The sequence below is a fragment of the Phragmites australis genome, chromosome 2 (genome assembly GCF_958298935.1).
Source record: "Phragmites australis chromosome 2, lpPhrAust1.1, whole genome shotgun sequence".
Lineage (NCBI taxonomy): Eukaryota > Viridiplantae > Streptophyta > Magnoliopsida > Poales > Poaceae > Phragmites > Phragmites australis.
The window spans coordinates 40,603,975-40,625,426 of record NC_084922.1 but is presented as its reverse complement, the minus strand read 5'-3'; the positions used below and the strand labels follow the sequence as shown (position 1 = coordinate 40,625,426).

The following is a 21,452-nucleotide window of genomic DNA, read 5'->3' as shown; positions in this document are numbered from 1 at the left end:
ATCTTCGGTTTTGTATAATTTTTGATATCATTTGAATTCATGTAGGATTTCATTTGAGCATATTGATCACGTACTAAGTGGAATTGGAGTTAAAAATATGTGTTTGTCTGTCTCATGATATGCAGGTGATGGATACAACTTGACAGTTGACGGTGAGATGATCGAGCCAAATGGAATATTTGGTGCCAGATGATAAGGATGCCAAGCGGAGTCAAAAGATGATCATAGCTGAACATGTGGAGGTCAAGCAAATTATGAAAGATAGATAGAGACGGTGTGTTGATAAAGTTAAGCGAAGTGGATGTCTGTGCAAGTGATAATGCGACCTGAGGGATCGGGAGCAGGAGAGATTTGCCGGCGGTCACGATCGCAAGACAGAGTACACGGGTCGATATTAGAGCGCTTGTTTAAGGTGTAAGCAAGTGGGGAGTCACTCTTCGAGAAGTGTGCTAAGGTTTCACGGTTTGATCTTAAAACTGTGGGAGGACTAGAGGGGTACGTGGCACCATTGTGAAGTTTGTGTCGAAGAAAAGCTAAGTCGTGAAGGCGTCACGGCCGTCTGATGAATCAAGAAGAAAATTAACTAATATACTCTTGGTGATAGGTAAGAGTGTACTATAACATATGGGTATTTTGGAAAAAAACTAGTAAAATTAAAGGTCAAGTTTTTTAGTTTATAAATAGAGGGGTAGGGCTATATGAGGAGATAAATCAGTTATTTTGAGCTCCTTGTGTCATCTATCATAGAGTCTTATGCTAGGATTTTAGAGGAGAGAAAGATAAGTGCTTAGCCTATATATTAGGTGAGAGTTTTGTGAGAAAAAATCTTTGTAATCTGTCTAAAATAGAGATGATCTTTACTGCAATGAAGTTTATTTTTCTTCATATTATTGTGCTCATCTCCTTCTGTTTTTCTCTATTGGTTCCCTTACAAGTTTATAATTTTTTCGGTTTTTGATTCAATTTTTTTATTTTATGTTGAAATTTTAGCACCTTGTGAGGTCACTTTTCTAAAACAACTTGTATTCTCTTACATCTAGATAATCAGCTTAGAGAATTTCGTTGCTTGGTGTTCATTTTTTCTTGTTTCCTGGCAAGTTATTATATTTCTAGTGCTAAGATACACGAATTGATATTAAATCAAATCTATGGTTCATATAACATCCGTAGAGTCGTGTTGCCTCAATGTTTTCTTGTTAAAACTTCTTTTTATTTTTGCTTCCGTTTGAATTTTAAGGTACGTTAAGTGATTTAAATAAAAGAAGATTATCGATTTCGTAAATTTTTTATTAAGACGTCTATTCACGTATCTTTAATCGTCAGTCTCCTTCGTATACTCTCTGTGACGTGTTTGGCCGTAGCTTGGGTGACAGAACATGGTACCTTCTTCTTGTCTGTATATGCTTGGCTAATTGTTCGTGTGCAAACACGAAGTGAATGTTTTTGGCCTTCAGAAATGCTGTTACTAGTTTATAATTGTTCATAAAAGAATTCAGCATATTTTGTTGCCTAGTCTGAATACACTTTTGAGTGCCTTGCTTGAATGCTACTGGTGGGATCAAGAACTCATCTTAAGCATGACGTTTCTATCGTTTAACTTTTCTTCGTTCGATCACACCAGAGATGGTTGGCAGAATTTGTTAGGACGCAGATGCGTATATTATACTCTAACTGCTCAATGCCACCGATCTGACTCTAGGTAAGAACTTAGAACTAGATTCCTTTGTGCTAAAAAGTTACAAAAGGATCACAACAACATGCGAGTCAAGCATTCTAAAAGCTGTATTATTCTGAACTGATTTGAGTGGTAATAGAGACAACATGTCAACTTGTTCATGTTCAACAGAGTTTCAGAGGCTCAACCGGGAAGAGTGCGACAGCGGTCGGGCCATGGGGAGGTCTAGGAGCCTTGGGACGATGGTGTTAACTCCACGGTGCGACAGATCATCATCACTCGAATCATTGATTCCATAAAGATCGAGTATGACCTGAAAGGAAGCTCAGTTTGGTCAGAGAAGCATGGGACTGGGAGTGCAGACTCAAAAAGTGATCAGGTTCGGTTGCCTAATCTCGTGCTATGACATTCGAATCCTTTACTTAGAAATAATGATACTTTTGTTTAGGGCAACAATAATAATACTTATAGACATGACAACATGATCAAGAATCTCTAATTGTAATAGGTGATAGTGTGGATAGGTGACAGTGATACAAACAAACTAAGGTAGAAATACATAACTGGCACTGTTTTTTACTGCTACTCATACGCAGATCTTGCCAAACATTGGATGAAGTCCAACGTTCTCTCACAAGAATGCTTGGATGTACGATTTTATTGTCTGATCTTATTGACACTGATTTCATTGAATAATCAGAATAATGTTTTGTGTTAGAGAAGTTCCAAATAACGATGATACAATCACAACCCCATATCGCGAATTTACTGGGGAGATTAATTACCATGATTTTAGTTCCCTTGTGGTGTACTAGTCAAAATTATTCACCTTTTGTACTGTTAGAAAGAACTATTCTTTCCACTGTAGACCTCTTTCAATATTGTCGATAGTCATGCAAAAATGCTACTCTTAGCATTGCCTATCTTTTTCAAATTTTACTGATAGCTAGAAAGCAACGCTACCGAAAGGAGGTTCCTATATTGACATTACAAGTGTGCAATTTTTTATTTTTTTTAACAACAGCCCCCTTTATCTGGATCTTTATTGAAAGTCTTAATAGAGGATGTGTGAGACGGAGGTCGAACCCGTCGGAGTGGCTCCACCCATGGAGCGCTGCCATCGTGCTACAAACACATCCGCCAAGTGTGCAATTCCAACAGGTCAAACTTGAGTACCCTCAAGAAGTTCTCACATCTATCAGTGGCTGCTATGGTGCACTGGGGACTTCACTTGTCATAAGATCACTAACCTTTGAGAGCAACTGCTCCAAGTATGGGCCTTTCGGCACTGAACAAGGGACATTCTTCTCACTCCCAGTGTCCAGCGGCAAATTCGTCGGCTTTCACGGACGATTCGGGTCCTTTCTCCACTCCATAGGCTGCCATCTGAACAAAGACAAGAACACAAACCTGTCCAACGCGCCGTCCACCACGCTTTGGAGCACCACAAGATCTTATGACTGTAGTGGTCACAGGTATGAAGATAGCAGTGCTGGGTATGCCATGGTTCTTGCGGTGAACGAAAGAGGTGACAACCACAGTGTCCTGACTGGCAGTCTTCCAAAGGAACAGTGTCCTAATCCATCTCAGAATGGGACTCTCTGGAACAAGGTATGACCAAGTGAAACTTGTTATGATCAGAAGAGGGTTGCGTTGCTCTATGTCTAAAAATTAGTGTGACTTTCTCCCCACATTTTTCTAACTATAGAAGTTATAGCTTCAAAGGTGGTGTCATTCAGTCTTGCCGCACCCCGCTTGTGTAATTTGACCGGTTTCGGGTCATTGTACTAAACTTTATTTTGCTCATTCTTAATACAAAGATATGTATCTCTCCTGCGTATTCTAGAAAAAAAAAAGTTTGTGAATTTTGCATTGCAGATGGTATCGATTCCTAGTTTCTATTCGGATAACGGGATCATGACTATAAGAACCCCAGAGAGATTTGGTCCTTGGGGGAGGGGGGGGGGGGACTAGTGGCACCATATTTGATGATGGAATCTACACTGGTGTCCGACAAATCAATATTACACGGGGATTAGGAATATCTTCCATGAAGGTTCTCTATGACCGAAATGGGCAGGCAATATGGGGCGATAAGCGTGGAGTCAGTGGGGGAGCTAGACCTGAAAAGGTGATGCGATTTCAGTATCATAGTGATTTTGTTGCCAATCACATATTAACACTAGAGCTAGTATATGATAACATGGAAACTTTGTTTGGCAGGTTATATTTTATTTTCCATCAGAGATCTTGACTCATATAACGGGCTACTTTGGCTCGACGATGATCATGGGGCCGACGGTGATCAAATCTATCACATTCCACACGACGAACAAGAGCCATGGACCATTTGGGGATGAACATGGCACGTTCTTCTCCAGCTGTTTGACCGACGGAAGGATAGTAGGATTTCATGGCAGGGCAGGATGGTATGCCGTGGAGTTCATGTTCTGGAAGAGGGGAGGTGCTATCACAGACACAGAGAGCTGACATAGCATTGACTGACACAAGCCCGTCTCGAGAGTCCGACATGCTTGCTCTAGCACGGAGGGAAATCGGAGATCAGGTAGCCGATTCCCGTGACTGAATTATGTCTGAAATGCTAATGCAAAGAAGTGTTAGTAGTATTGATGAAAGAATGCGTTTGGTTTTTTGGTTTTTTGTAAGTTACACATATGGTGTGGTAAAAGACCAATACCAATTGGGCCAGGACCATGGGGGTGGGGAGGGAGGCAGGCCATGGAATGATGGTGTCTACACAAGTGTCAAGCAAATCTACATCACGCGAACCTATTTCGTCGGGTGTATCCAGATCGAGTATGACCGGAGTGGGCAATCCATCTGGTCTACAAGGCATGGAAATGGTGGCCAGATAACACACAGGGTGAGTACTGAAGTAGAATCAAGACGTCGATCTCACTCGTCACATATGTTCTCCAAATCATGAAATGCCATACAATTTTTTTTTGGCATCGAAAAAGCATGTTTACGAAAAAAAAGAGACTTATTCACGTATAGCTTTTTATATGAAGCGCCATACAATTATGTATAGTTTATCATCAAATGCATGCCATGCAGATTAAGCTTGATTACCCACACGAGGTCCTGACCTGCATCTACGGCTACTACAATACCTGTGTAAATTCTTTGCTGAGAAAATAAGTTGGAATGTACTTTGATTTGTATGCGATGAGTTAATGATAACGTTAAATTTGAAATGATTTTGGTTGGTACGAGCTTATTTGTGTGTGATCTTGTTCATGACTAACTAAAGTTTGAATTTGAGCAGATCGTTTCACAGTCCAGGAAATTATGTCTCACCAGAATATACAGTGTGTAGGTTTTTGACCACACCGGATAGTCCAGTGTTACGGTGAAGTGAGTACCGGTGCATTTTCAGTATTCGCTAAAGCAGAAATAGAAGCAAACACCAGATGATCCGGTGATGGACTTAGAGAGCGTCAGAATATTTTCTATAGAGAGAAGATTTTTTGCGTCAAGTTTGATTATATACACTGGATAGTTCGGTGCTGAGTTTGTGAACACTAGAGAATACACGAGACCTTTTGTTATAGAGATATTGTAGAATGGTGGTTCAGTGGATTGGTACATACCGAATTATCCGGTGATGGACATAGGATCACCGGAAACTTTCACTGGACCTTTTTTTATATAGAGCAAAATTTTCCTGAAACAGATAGTGCTACACTCACCGAATGGTCCGGTGTTCAGGAGCAGAACACACCGGAACATCCGGTGTTTACGTTTTCTGTAGGATGTACTCTGAGATGAAGTTTTTGATTTTGTGCTAACCTGGAGATGTTTTAGAGTGTGGATAAATGTGTTTTCTTGTTTCATGGTGTGCAGGTGACGAATTCAACTTGATGGTCGACGGCGGGTGATCGGGGCTAAGTGGGTGCTTAGTGGCGGACGATTAAGGAGGGCTGGACGAAGTCAAGGGTGATTCTAGCTGTACACATGAAGGTCAAGTAAAGCATGTAACGAAGGATGAAGATTGTGTGTTGATAAAGTCAAACAAAGGGATGCCAGTGCAAGTGACAAGGCAGCCCGAGGGATCAGAAGCTAGAGAGACTTGTCGGCGGTCAAGATCGCAAGACGAAGGACACGCGTTATCATAAGAGTGCTTGCTTTATGTGGAAGCAAGTGGCGGCTAATCACGCTTTGAGAAGCATGCTAGGGTTTCGTAGTTTGGTCTAAAAACCGTGGGAGGACTGGAGGAGTACGTAGCACCACCGTAAAGCTTGCGTTGAGACGAAGCTAAATTGTGAAGGTGTCGAGGCCGTCCGATGAATAGAGAAGAAAATAGACTAAAATACTATCGATAGTAAGTAGGAGTGTACTACAAGAGAGAGATAGTTTGGAAAAAAGTTAGAAAACTTAGGGGTCAAGTTTCCTATAAATAGAGGGGTAGGATTGTAAGAGAGGATGAACCAGCCATTTGAGCCTCTTGTGCCATCCATATAAGAGTATTGTACTAGTATTTTAGATGAGAGAAGGATGGGTGCTTAGCTATGTAATAGGTGAGAGTTTTGGGAGAAAATTTTTAGTAATCCGTCTAAAATAAGACTGATCTCTTTGAGTAATGAAGTTTATTTTATTACATATGCTTAAATTTCCCTTATTCTAGTTTTCCTCTCTTGGTTCTCTAAAATTTTAACACCTTAGGAGGTTGTTCTTCTTGATGATAAAAGCATAAAATTTACATACACATGCATATATGATAGAGTCTTGAATTTTCTTACCTTTAGACCAACATCTTGGAGATGTTCTTCACCCGATGTTCATCTCTTGATTCTTGAGTGATCTTTTCTCAAGATTCAACCTTTGTGTGTGGATGAGTCATGGATTGGTTTACTGAGGAACCTAGTGTTCGATTCCAACCATGAGACCCACTTTTTGTTGAATCTTTAAGTTTTGTTTTTGATCTTTCTCCGTAGTCTCCAGACTTTCTGGGTAGGTGTAGTTTTTCCACTGCGTATTTGTGTTGTGTTCTATTGTGATTCTTTAGTAGAGGTGTGTTGGGTGATTAATAAGAGAAGGCCATCAATGTTGCAAGAAATTTGTTGAGACACCTATTCACCCCCTCTAGTCGTCACTCTCGATCCTACACTTGCGAAATCAGAACGTGGACTTTTTGAATTTTGAATCGAGCAGTTTTCGCGGTCACCACGACGCTGTGCACGCCCCTACCGCCGGAGCCATGCAGGTCGAACTCGACAGATGCCTCTAGTGGCCGGGAAGGACTGGTGACCAATACATCGGATATCGACGACCTACTCCAGGCAACAATGAGAGCTGGATACACTTTGGAAGATTTGCATCAAGTGGAAGAAGAACTACAACTCTCAGCGCGTGAGACTGACAATGACAACAAGGGGATAGTGGTGGCCTTTGCAACACTGGCATCAAGAATTGTTGAGGCCATGGTGTCACAGCGGCAGATGCCTTGGCATGGACCTTTGCCAAAGCTGCGGGTAACGCCGACGACAACATTAGGCGACATTGTCTTCCATGATCTGTGTGAGAGCATCTCAGGTCCTTGAAGCCGTGGTTGGAGCATGTGGTTTGATCAATGGCATCGAGGATCGGCCAAGAGGATCACCCTCATGACAATGCTGGACGCTCAGGGAGGACGGAGCCATCATGTGGACACCTCCCTTTTAGAGCACCCGACTGCTGATTTACAGGAAGCCAATCTGGAGGTTTTCCAAGATGCTGGCACATTCCATCCAAAACAGCTCCCCGACGAGAATCAGGAAAGTGCTTATTTGATTACCGAGAGGGGGCCTTTTTCTCTCAATTCCCTTCCAAATAGGTAGGACCAACTATTGGAAACCAAAATCAGGCCTAAGGGGAAAGATTGGATTGATGTCTTTAAGCATTTTTGGAACGTCTCTCAAGCCGGCAGACCTGTCTCGTCAGTCTAGTCACAAACTCCAATTTCAAGCAAGAGGAAAACTTATGCTCAGGTTCTCTTGCCCAGAAGATTCGGCTCTAGGGAGATTGCTCCTTCCATGGGAGCTAGTGTGGGATGTGGCGAGGTCAACAGAAGTAGCCATGTTCCAGAGAGCCAAGGGGACAAGAATCGGGAGGGTATTGGTGCGGCTGGTGTCCAGATCTTTAGGTCCTCAGGCGTTGTCAGCAAGCTAATGTCCAATGCCCGTGATGGACCTTCAAGGCCACCCATGTTCTCCTCATTTAGAGAGGTTAGCGCCCTTGGGAGTTTCGGTAGCAATGCAGGACCGAGAAGCTTACAAAGCAGTTCTTTCTCATTTGGTGCTACTGATTTGAGGTGGTAGCTGACAGGAGCAAGCAAAACCTTTGTGCGGCCTGGTGGGCGTGGTCATGTCAATTCCAACACCATGTGACCACCACCTCCGATGACCCATGTATCACAGCCTTCGAAAGAAAACGTGGACAACAAAGCAAAGCATCCTAAAGTGCCTTACTATTTTCGTTGCAAAACAAAGGGGCATATTCAATACGAATGTAAAGAGATACTTTACTATAACATATGTGACAAAAGTGATCACGAGACTCCAAAGTGCCCTATACACAAGATCCCCAAACTGAATGCTTCGTTATTTGTTTTTTGGCATGTGTAAATGGGTTCTTGCAGCTTCTTGCGGTTAGTGGTAAAAGTGTTGCATTCAATTCAACACCTATGACTCTGATCAAAATTTCAAGGGATAGTTTCTCGGCTGAGGTTGTACAATATGAAATATAACGTCTCACCTGTCTTGACTGGAAATGGGAGGCGAAATTGCATGGTGATGGAAACTTTCTTGTGGCCTTCCATCTGAGGAAGAGCTTCACAAGATAGTTGACATCGAGTTTCGTCTCAAAGCACACGATGTCACTATGGAAATCTCAGAATGGGCACCATCAAATGGTCCCAAGCCGTCCTTTCAACTGGACAAAGCATGTATGCATGTTGTTGGGGTCCCGGCTGTACCCCGTCATTACTTGGGAATTTGGGCTATCGAAACAATCTTAGGCGCATCACAAGAAGTGGACATATAGTGTTTAAGGAGGCGGGGAATTGTTCGTCTCCAAGTCGCAATGTTGGATGCAAGTTTGCTTTCTCTCATGTTAGATGTAATTTACAACATTGATGGTTATGATATATCTTTCTCTCGTGAGCCATCCGATTTTCAGGTTGAAGTCGATCCGATTCTTCCGCAATACTGGGAACCAGACCTTGACAAGGACAATCTCTTGGAGGAGGAGGAAAATCCTGGACAACAGGACCATTTGAGCAAAAAAACCAAAAAAAAAAACTCCACAACTAATCATTTGAGGCAAAAGGACAATTCTTTTGAGTCAATGCAGGTTTACGCGGAGGTTATGACTAGGAATCTCATTGTGTCAAGCCCATCTCTAGACAGCAGCCGGGGCGAACCACACCTAATTGCAGTCATGCCATTCAACTCGAAGAAAATATCAATTCGAAAAAGCAAGGAGTAAGGTGGTTTGGGCTAGTTGGGACCTCTGGTGGAGTCTATGTAGCAGGGCAGTCGTGCTGGTGGTTCTATTTTAGCAAGTGTGCCGCCAAGTGTCCTAGCAACAGTGGCTTGCATTGCTCTAACAAAACCTTTGCTTGTATACTCTCGAAAAATAACGACAGCCCGAAGCTCGACGACGCCTGAACTGGGACAACCAATGGCCTACCATGTCTCGATTTCATCACCCAGGAGTTGTGTCATGGCATGTGGCTGGTATGGTCAGTGACATGCAGCAGGATGCCTTGGACATGGCCTACAAGGATGTCACGCTAGCCAATGCTCAGGGAAGCTCTCCATCTGGTCGTTCTAGTGTGGACGGCCTAAAGGCGGATGATGTGGGCGCTTTGGCTGCTAGGGGTGTTGCATTGCCAAAGGCACCGTTAGCGCAACTGGTGGGGCGTGATGCACTAGCTGCGGGCCGAAAGGTGGTGAGCACATCATTGGCAGTCAGTGTCAACCTGGCGCCTGGCCTGGAGAGATGCAGTGGTCTACAACTGGGCACTTGGTGGGTGAATCTTCTACCTCACCCATGGCTCTAAGGCAAGCTATTCGTGGGGGCAATGTCGGCAGCAGGAGTTTTGTTGCCGGTGAGCCATTGCAGCATCCTGCTGAACCGGCTCACTCTATGAAGATTATAAGAAGTATGGCGCCGATGTATGCTGGGCTTTGCCGAAGCGAACGTTCGGCTACTACACCAGGCAACAGTGGTGTGGCAGCAATAGACGAGGACTCGTTGACTAGTGCGATGCACCGTACTGCCTTCAGGAACTTAGATGGACCAGCCTCGTCCCATGGGAAATTGGAGTGGGCTGCGAGCAAAAATGTGACCTCGCTTTTGTCATACACCTCATCCTCTTCATCAGCAGGTATGTCTGTTGACACTCGTCCCAGTCTTTGCTCCTCTAGGGAACATATTCTATCGAATATTTTAGATCTTGGTGGAGTAGTAATGGGTACAAACGAAGTAGATATAGAGCAGTCCTTTAAGGAGATTATAAACTTGGAAAATGACAAACAAAGGTCATCATCAATAAATACGAGAACAATATGTCTACAACTAAACCCTCAAATGTGAATGAAAGCGGTGAGGATGTGTTGGGTTCAAAGCTTGATCCACTCTTATCCCACTTGCTGAAAGATTTAACGGAGGTGGATAGGGATAAGGCTAAGTATGGCAGCATGTTTTGTGACCTAAAGGCTATACCTCGCAATAAAAAATCCCGCAACGCAAAGTTAAGGAAAAATGAAGGACGAAAAGTCAAGTCTATTAAGATAAAAAATAAAGCCAACCTTATCAAATGGAAGGAGTTTTTTTGGAATAGCAAAGGTCTCAATCTCTTGGCTAAACTCCGTTTCATAAATGATTGCGTTCATGACAACAATTTAGATTTTATTGCTCTTCTAGAAATAGGGGAAAAAGAGGCCGACGATGGTTTACACCAATGTCTTTCTGGTGGATTGGACTTAGACTGGCACTGTCTGCCCCCTAGGGGTAGGTCTGGTGGGATTCTAGTTGGGGTGAACTAGGTCACATACGAGATTATCCATGTTTCGGATGGTGATTTCTTCGTTAAATTACATCTATGAAACAAGGCGGATTCATTCATGTGGACTCTTATAGCTGTGTATGGACCAGCCCAAAAAATGACCTAAAAACAAAGTTTCTGGAAGAAATAGTAAATACCTGCTGGAATAATCCTTATCCTCTGTTGATTGGTGGGGATTTTAATATTATGAGGTTTAGACGGGAAAAAATAATGAGAGATTCTCAAGTTATTGGCCATCCCTTTTCAATATTGTCATTGACAGCTTAGACTTAAGGGGAATTGACTTAACGGGAAGGTAATACACCTGGGAAAATGACCATTGCAAACTAATATTTGAGAAACTGGATCGTATGTTAATGTCCACATAATGGGAAATTAAGTACCCATTAGTCACCATTCAAGCACTGGAAATAATGAAAGTTTCGAACCACACCCATATTTTCCTTGATACGTGAGGCTCAACCCAGCAAGGTGGTCATAGACCCTTCGAGCTAGAACTGGGGTGGTTTGCCCATGAAGGTTTTGCAGACCGTGTTAAGGATGTTTGGAACTGAACAAATAAGGGACAAACACAAATCCAAAAATGGTCAAACAAACTAAGTGCTCTTAGACGCCATTTCAGAGGATAGGCTGCACACACGAGTGGAACATATAAACAACAAAAGAAAGAACTTCTTGATAAAATCAGGGTTCAAAACTATTGAAAACCGCTCTATATTCGTGAAAACCAATCAATTCGATCCGCACTGCATTTTGAATTCAACTATTTTTCAAATTTGAATTCAAAAAATAAAAATCACAAAAAAATCTAAAAATACTAGAGACAATTCTAAGACCTTATGTGATAAAAAAATTCAAAAATAATATCATTTACATCATATTTAATGGAGAGGAAGTTTGAAAAAAAATACTGAAATGGGTCGTATGAACAGGATGATTTGACCTATAATGTTAAGAAAAATCTTAACATGCAAACATATAAATTTTTTGTGTAGGGTGTATTTTAAGAGGTTTTTTAAAATTGGTTTCACTTCATTTAGAATTTTATTAATTTCTCCATGATTTTTACGAAGTTCACAAGCATAAAGTGAACATGTTAAGAAACAACAATGTAATTAACTTTTTTATGTCTACCATTATTTTTTCTACATAAATCATAGTATAAGTAAACTAATAAAAGTGGCTTCACTAATTTTGGAGGTGTGATGGGTTACTTATGAATTAATCTAGTTGCAATACATTTACACAATAATGCATGTTACAATAACTATTTCATGAGTGTATGTATTTTTAAAAGACATATGATCATGTAAGGAGACTAACAAAATTGGTTTCATGATTTTTGGATTAGCAAATAATTAACTATGCATTTAACTAGGTTTAGCAAATACATTTTCTCACAAAAAATATTCATCTTTTTTATGAGTATAAATACTTTTATCATCTATATCATGTTACAAGGAAAAAAAATTTGTTTCATAAGGGACTTATCTGATTCCGAGCTTTGTCTAAAGAATCAAGCTAACAAAAAGTTAGTTAAACTCCTATAGAAGGAAGAGACTAAATGGTACCAAAGAGGTAAAGTCAATCAAATCCTTTATGGAGATGATAACACACGGCACTTTCAAATGATAGCAAATGGAAAACACAAAAAACATAGAATTTTCTGCCTAGAGCTGGATGAAAGGAAAACTTAGGGTGAAACTCAATTAAAGGAATACATAACGAAGTATTAGAAAAATTTATTCTGCCCTCCTGTGAAGAATAACTTTTCCATAAGTGAATCATAGATCGAGGACATACCACAAGTAACTGATGCCAAAAATGAAATTCTTAGAGCCCCCTTTACCAAAAAAGAGGTTCGAGACGTTGTAACAAAGCCCCTGACCCTAATGGTTTCACAACGGAATTTTACCAGACGTTCTGGGATGTGATCAAGGATGACTCGATGATGATGTTACATGAGTTGCATTTTGGAGATATTTCGCTTTTTAGCCTAAACTTCGAGGAAATCATCCTTCCACCAAAAACTAAAGATGCTTGTTGCATTCAACAAAATAGGCCAATATGCCTATTAAATGTGAGCTTCAAAATCTTTACAAAGGTTGCAACCAATCACATAAATAGCATAGCGGATCACATAATCCGACCCACCCAAACAACGTTTATGCATGGTTGTAACATTCTGAAAGGGGTCGTAATACTTCATGAAACTGTACATGGACTCCATTGAAAGAAGCTAAATGGAGTAGTATTAAAAATTAATTTTGAGAAGACTTATGACAAAGTCAAATGACATTTTCTACTACAAAACCTCCGGATGAAAGGTTTCTCACTAAAATAGTGTTTTTGGGTGAAGCGTTTCATATCTGGAGGAAGTGTAGCCATCAAAGTTAACGATTCAACTGTACGTTTCGTCCAAACCTAAAAAGGTTTTCATCAGGCGGATCTCTTATCATTGATCCTTTTTAACATTATCGCTGACATGTTGGCAACCTTGATCAAAAGAGCAAATAGAGCAGATCTAGTAAATGGATTAGTTCCCCATCTAGTCTGGGGTCTTTCTATTCTCCAATATGTAGATGAAACAATTCTTTTTATAGATCATGACTTAGAAAAGACCAGAAACTTGAAACACCTTCTCTGCATCTTTGAGCAATTATCTGGCTTAAAGATCCATTTCCATAAGAGCGAATTATTCTTTTTTGGTGAAGCAAAAGATAGTGTAAGCTATTACGAAGAAATTTTTGGATGTGCTAAGGGTGAGTTTCCCTTTGTATTATCTGGGAATACCTATTCATTACCGCAAACTCTAAAACTCGTATTGGAAAGGAATTGAGGAGAGATTTAAAAAAAGACCGAGTAGTTGGATGGGCAAGTACTTATCCTCGGGAGGTAAACTTGTTCTCCTCAACTCTATTCTTAGTAGCCTCCCAACTTCTATGATGACTTTCTTTCTGATCCCTCGTGGGGTCCTCAAAAGACTGGATTGTTTTTGTTTCAGATTCTTCTGACAAAATGGCAGTCACAAAAAGAAATATGAACTAGCAAGATGGAGTGTCCTCTGTCAACCCAAAGATCATGGGGGTTTAAGGATGCAAAATCTCGATGCTCAAAACAACACTCTTCTATGCAAATGGTTATACAAATTAGTAATTGAGAAAGGGATTTGGCAGAACCTTCTTCATAATAAATATTTAAGCAGCCAATATCTAGGTCTTTATAACATAACTCGTAACAAACAAGACACGGTAGCCAGCGTTTTACAATCTTTTCCACCAAATATTGCTTTCTATCGAAATCTGAGCGGTCCTAAGTTGATAGCATGGAACAACATGCTCCCTCACCTTATCAATATGCATAGCATGAGACAATTAAGCATCTTTTTTTTATTACTGCTTTGCACAATATGCATAGCTTATCATTTAAGTGGCTTCCAATCTTTATCCACCTGGAAGTGTTCCAAATATGCTTGACAATTGGCTTCGGGGAATTAGTAAGTATTGGAAAGACAAAATTATAGTAGTAACAATAGAGTTTTATTGGTCATTGTGGCTATACAAAGTTATGTTTTTTTAACAAAAAAAAAATTAACTCTCCTTTGCAAGTTATTTTTACATGTATGTGTTGGTTCCGCACATAGGCTGTGTTACAGTGGCATATGGTGGAGGTGGCAAATTCTCTTACTGTATGGGCGGTCAAGGGAATCTTTATCCAATTTGAATGATAGTCTAGATTCGGATAAAAGACCCATCATAGACTGCTATTTATCCGCCTCTATTTTTGGTTTCTTTGCTTTTATTTTATTATATGGTTGTGTGCATCCGAGCTATGCATAAACCGAAAATGAATTTGTATGTGCTTGTATCATCTTGATGCAATGCTAAGAGTCAATCAAGCTTTTCTTTATAAAATAATACTTGTGTGGAAAAAGGTCCCAGAATCTTGAGATCAATCACAGTCGTAAGTAGCCGAGGGAAGTACGACCCATTCGACGACAAGATTGGAACCTATTTCAACTCGCTACGATGGAGGGAAAGGTGGCCGGCTTCCATGGCCGGAGCAGCTAGTCCTTGGATAGGGGTGCACATGCAGCATTGGTGGGGGCACAATAAGATTTTGTTTGGCAGAGCTCCGGCTTTAAGATTCATGTAGGATTTGAAATTTGTAGGATAAAATAAAGTGGTTTAAATATATGTTTTCGATTTAAAATAAGAATAAGATGTCTCAACCAAAGACTCTTAATCTGTTCACGGTTCCAACTCTAAGAATTTATGAAACTAGAGATGACCTACTCTAAAAATTCTTAAAGCTGGAGCTTTGCCAAATAATCCCTAAAACTAGTTGAGCTTGCTTATCACGTGATTGAGAGTTTAGACTTGAGACTACTTGAAGGATATACTAGGCTGAATTTGGAAGATTAACGCACTCTGAAGCAAAACACTTTCAGTCTGCAGTTGAGTCTGTAGCTGTTTTTTATTGATGCACCATGATGTGTTGGTACATTCTTAATTTGTGTGCGACTTATTTGTCTGCGATGGAGGGTTAAGCAGTTTCGAAGTATCTGGTCATCTCAAACGTGCAGCCTGTCAAGTCTCTGAGATTTTGTAATTTTGTTTGGTTTAACACAACATCTCAGCTGTGTTCCATAGTGCATTCTCTCAGTGTGACATCAAGGTGCATTATCTTATCATTCGGTCCTTGCATTTTCCAGAAAGAGCGGTACACTACATGAGGTAGTGCATGGTTTATTATCAGAGCTAGTGCTTTGGTTCTTGCTGCAGATAACTAAGTTTTGAAAATTTAGCCCTGTGGCTTCTCTAAACCAACTTGGTGGAGGGAACATTCAAAAGGCTGCTGGTTCGGGTAGTTGTCGTGGGTTCTGACACTAGCCAGATAGATTCACAGAACCGAATGGTGAAGTGGGTGATCAGGAGGAAAAAACAAACAGTACATCCAAGTGCCTCACCCTAGAACAACCAAATGATGCAGTGTTAGTAGCTTACTCTGGACTAGTACAGGCACATTGCACGACTGAATGTCCGTAGTGGTGCAAGCGAGCAACTTGCATGGCTGAAAGCCTGAAAGGACGCCAACCCTATCCATATGCTAGACCACATTCCATGTTCCTCGAACAAGATAGGTGAACCCACGTTCCATGAATCAGACATGACAGACGGTCGATCGATGCGCCCCAATTTGTGTTTAACTACCAATGCCGGCGATTTAGTCGGTGTTTTGGAATTTGTATAAACACGACATGTGAACCTTTCCTGAAGATAAGGTTCCGGAAATGCCTGTGGGTGCATACTTTGAGGCCGAAAGAACGAGCGGCAAAAAAGAATTGCAGGGCTGTCCCCCTGCCCGACGCACTGCATTCTGTTCGCGCAGTTTATGCACACTTGGCCACCCCTCTGATGTGATCTTAGGAAGAATCAAACCCTCGGGATCGAACTGTGCGAGTCAACTGTACATGTGCCCTGCGTATGTCTTCCCTTGCCTTGTTCTGTCAGAGGGAGTTAACTGCACCAATGTGTACGTAGTAGCCTTATTCTGTAACACCAATTGTACTAAACTACATAGTGTTGACACAGTAGTCTGCTAGAACAACAGCTGCCAGCTAGAAGAGTGTGTCAGTTTGTAACTCATCGAGCGACCTTTCTAAAGAATCAGGGAGATCCCAAACCAACCCTGGAGTGGCCGGCAGATATGTGGCCTGAAGTTCTGAATCTACTAGTCTGGTACCGGTAGCAGCACATGCCAACTCGCAATACAATTTCCATTTTCCCCTGGCACTGCAGTGTGCTGCAAGCCTGCAACTCGCACAACAGTTCTCAAGAACCAACCGGGTGCATGATGTGCTTGCACTCTCGGATCGAGAAGTAGCCGCACGCCGAGACTGAGATGCCCAGACAAGATCGGCGGTCGCTTTAGGATCAGGTCAGGCCACCTATTCAGACTGCACGAGCAAACCAATGTAGTACACACCTCATAAGAGAATAAAAAACGCGCAACAAAAACACTACAGAAACTCAGCAAAAAGATGCACTCAAAAGACACCGAAAAATCAAAAAAATAAATTCAACGCTGAAAATACTGTTTATTACTGAAAACACTGGTTACCGAAACTTCCAATAAAATCCGGAATATCCAGGTTCTGAAAGTTCGGAATGAACTTCCGGGTCAGAGTTCTCAATCACAAAGAGTTCTCAATCACAAAGTGACACTTTAATTTCAAAGTTTACAAATCCATACTTACAAATCCAATAAAAGATGAGTCTCATGTTTGAAATCGAATATTAGGTTTAACAATAAACAATCTATGACTCATCCCACATAAATCTTAGAATTTAAGAAGAATCAGCTAAAGATCAAAAGATGAACACCCGGTGAAGACGGTCTCCAAGTCGATAGATTAGAGGTAAGGAAATTTAATACCCAATCATATATTTTTATACGCAAATTTTATACTTTTAATAATAAAAAGATCAACTCCAACAAGATGAAAACTTTCAGCTCAAGCACGAAAACAAAAACAACAATCGGAAATGAAAAACTTGCAAAAAAACGCAAGAAAATCAACAGAAGGAAACTACAAGGAGGGAAATTCAAAATACATGCAAAAACATTAATTTTATTTTTTTTTAAAAAAGTCAGCCTTATTTTAAATGGATTACAGAGTTCTTTAATAAAAAATTTACACCTAATACATAGGCTCTCGTATATGTGATACAAGGGGCTCAAGTGACTTGTTCCGAAGGCTAAGTTAGCCCTCCTCTCTATTTATAGCCTAGTTTTCTTGCCCCTAAATTTCATAGCTTGTTTCTAAAATATCTCTTTTTTATAATACACTCCTACCTACCACCGAGAATATTTTGGTCTATGTTCTACTCCATCCATCAAATGATTGTGGTATCTTCATGACTTAGCTTTGTCTCGACACAAGCTTCATGATAATACGACGTATACTTCCATCCTTCCCGTGGTTATGAGGCCAAACCGTGAAACTTCTTGCACGCTTATTAAGGTGTGATTCACTGCCACTTGCTTAACTTAAAAGCAAGCATCCCGATATGTCGACACGTGTACTCCGTCTTGCAGTCTTGATCGCTGGTAAGTCTCTCCTGCTCCTGATCCCTCAAGCCGTCTTATCACTTTCACCGGCATCCCCTTCGCTTGACTTTGACAACACATCGTCTCCATCCATCTTCCATGTTTCGATTAACCTCCATATGTACAGCTAGGATCACATTTGACTCCGTCTGCCTTCCTCGATCGTCCGGCACCAAACACTTCGCTTGGCCCCGATCATCCCGCCGTGAACCACCAAGTTACATTCATCACCTGCACACCATGAGACAAGCAAACACAAATCTCTAACTTCAACTGTAGTTAGTTCATAGTCAAAATGCTCAAAAGAAACGCTAAATTGATTCAAAACACATTCTACATTAAAATTGAATCCCCAAAAATTGTGAAACGGGGAAGTTTTGGATGGACCTCCGAGTGATCCCTCTCTGTATGGTTTTGGCATCAATCCGTAAGTTTTGAATTAAGCCTAAAAGTTATAAATTGTGATCCGAAGTTTCGGATTCTAATTGAGCTGAATGTTTCAGATTCTAGACTAAATTTTTGGATACTAAGACAAACTAAACTTCAAACAAACCTAACTTAAATAATCTAAAATACGATAAACCAAATTAACATCCTTATCAATTACTCATCATACATAAATAAAAAAATATTTCAACTTGTTTCAAACCAACTAGCTCGCTCGCTCGCTCGCCGGTTGATCCGGTTCCGTCACCCGCCCTAGTTGTCAAGTTGGAGCAAGCAGAAAGGCCGGTCGAGCTAACGCCAACGTTGTGTTCTGTTTCGTCCGCCGCTCGCGCGCAGGAAACGAAGAAACCTATCGTTTCCGGCCGCCTTTGCGCGCTGCCAATCGGGAATTAACTCGGCCCGTGCGCGGTTGCCGCCGCGGCCGAGCGCGACGGCACACACGGGGAGATCGGCCAGTCTGGCCTTCTAGATGGAAAGCGGAAGGGAGGCGGGCGGCAACGACGAGCGGCGCCAGGGCGCGGGGCGCGTCCTTAGAATATGCGTCGTTTGTGGTGGCTGCGAGCGAGCGAGTGCCCAGCTGTGCCGCGCACGCTGACATACTGACATCTATCCCTTCCTTCAGTCACGCCTTTTGGAACGAGATCGCTGCTGCCAAATCTTCCTTGGTACTTCCAAAATATGGGCCAGAGGGGCGGAATTGATTAGGCTCGGCCTCGATCGGGTGGCTCGTGACTACTAAACTATATGGCGAATGCTTTGCACTGCCATGGAGCTGGCATGGCATGTGTGCAAGCATGCTTTTGCAAGTTGTATATATATGGCTAAAAATCCACGTACCATGCATGCTGCATTCTTCCCTTTCTGCAAAGCTAGATTGTTGGGACCGCGCAAGATTAAGCAGATCTACACAAGAACCCGTCTTTTGTTGTTGTTGCTGTTGTTGAGAGCAATCTTTGTAATTTTTTTATGAACATTTCCTTATGCTAATTTTCTGTCCTTAACCAAATGTTTAGGGATGGTGATAGCTTAGGAACTGTTGTTTCATAGTACATTTTGACAAATTCCGATAAATTAATTCTAAATTCAAACATAATAAATAAACATGATTGTTAAGATATATATAAAACATACATGAATATGAGCATTTTAAGATAAATAAAAGCATGCATTATGCTACTCATATTCAACAGGATATAGTATATGACAGTCGACAATATAAGATAGGAAAAACATTGGAAACATATCAACAAGTGTTTTATTACGAGACTGGCTCTTAGTGTGGATTACCAATTTAACAATCATCCAATACAAAAGGCTATCTAGATCATAGATCAATGTGACAGTACAAAAAATAGATGTTCTAGACTATAACACAAGTTCTTATTTATCTAGCAATTAAACTAACATCATATATATTATTCAATTCAAATCAATAAAACAAATATACCAAAATTAATTACATTCTAATAAACAAGATTATATGCTAAGCACATAAATTAGCACAACTATATACTAAAACACCTCCGTATTGTCACACCGATCTTACTACATCTGCTATCATCATCGAGCATAAAAACCCACCAAGTACAATGTATGATTAATCACATGCTTATATGTAAAGCCAACATGAATGATCTTACTTTCCGCTGTAGTCGAAGTGGACACCACAGGCAAGACGCACCAGAGTGTTGTCCAAAAAACAGAGACATCCCTCTATACCGAGGTCGTGAGGGTGTTGCTTTTAGAGATACAATGTCGATATACCAACAGTGCGGCACACCACAATAGCACCCGAGAAGCAATCAGATGCTGCAATAGAGATAAGCCCAAGCTCCGAATCACCGAACAGAGAGCGACAACCAGCGCACAAGCATGGTCACCGCCCAACCAAACAGCAACACCGCACGGATGGCATCGCCAAACCACGCACTAGGATGTGACAGTAGCGCCGCGAAAGAGCACACTTGATGCAACAACCGCGCCAGCAACAAAGCACGTGAAGCCGAGGTGAATGCGACAATAGCGCTGCAACACAACACGTGGACGACGGAGCCAAGCAGGAGCTCTCCTTCCACCACATGCACAAAAACATGCACGAAGGCGCGTGTTGGGGATCATCTCCCGCCACCCCCTAACTCGAAGGGAACCGCGAAGTCTACTAGAGAGGATACGTGATAGCTATCGTGCTGTTGCAAGAGTTCGTCCGTCAGCCGCGGAGATCAGGGAGCGAAGCTGGTCGAAGGGTGCGGGCGTCCCCGCACCTTCAGGTCCCCGAACTGGCGAAGGCGAAGGCTAATCGACTTCGATTATCGAGCGAAGCCCCGGTTCGCATCATGCATCTTTTGGAACGAGCGAAGGCACGACCTGACCTTCGCCGAGGGGCGAAGGTTGCCTGGAATGCGACCGGGCGAAGAAGGCTTCGACACCCTTCGAATGGATGTCCAGCTCAACAGTGGGCCCGACTACGGTTGTCTTGGGTACTATTGTAATTATGGGATTATGCTCAATTGTACCATATTGCCCCCGGATATTCTGGGAATGTAGCAGGTTAGGGGGTAAGATATGTAAACGGGACCCGTGATCGCCGGGTACGGGCTATAAATAGAGCTACAGTGTAACCGTAAGGGATGATAAAAAAACTGTTCCACTTCCAGCACGTGTCACCCTAAGGGACCTTCGATATCTCCGCTCCCGAAGGCCCGCCTTGTCTGGGACTTCGATCCTAACAGTGCGCACACAGAGACACATCGGAGGCAGCCTAGTCACCGGCCAATGGCCCACATGAAGACACACCGCAACCAACCATAAGACCGAGTGCGGCGAAGGAGCCAAGCCGTCGGCGACCGAGCTCCAAGGTGATGGGACGACGCACAACACGATGGGACTTGCCTCCAGGGAGGAGAGCCAACAGCATCATGGGCATTGGGCACCACCACGCACCAAGCCAAGTTGGAGCGAGAGACGAAAATTCGGCGAACAGGAGACAAGCCGCTAGCAAAACCAAGGTGGAGGAATAGGTAAAATAGATAGGAAAAATCAAATATATCACAAAAGAGGAACCGAACCCTCTATATATCAAGATGAGTCCCACTAGCAGCCGCCTCCCCTATCCTCAACGGCCTCGTTCACACTTAGACATGCCCA

At 41.9% G+C, this 21,452-nt stretch overlaps 1 pseudogene; it reads left to right on the top strand.

Moving 5' to 3' along the window:
* Positions 1-1,651: 1,651 nt before the first annotated feature.
* Positions 1,652-14,903, top strand: LOC133906980 (jacalin-related lectin 3-like; annotated as a pseudogene).
* Positions 14,904-21,452: the final 6,549 nt, after the last annotated feature.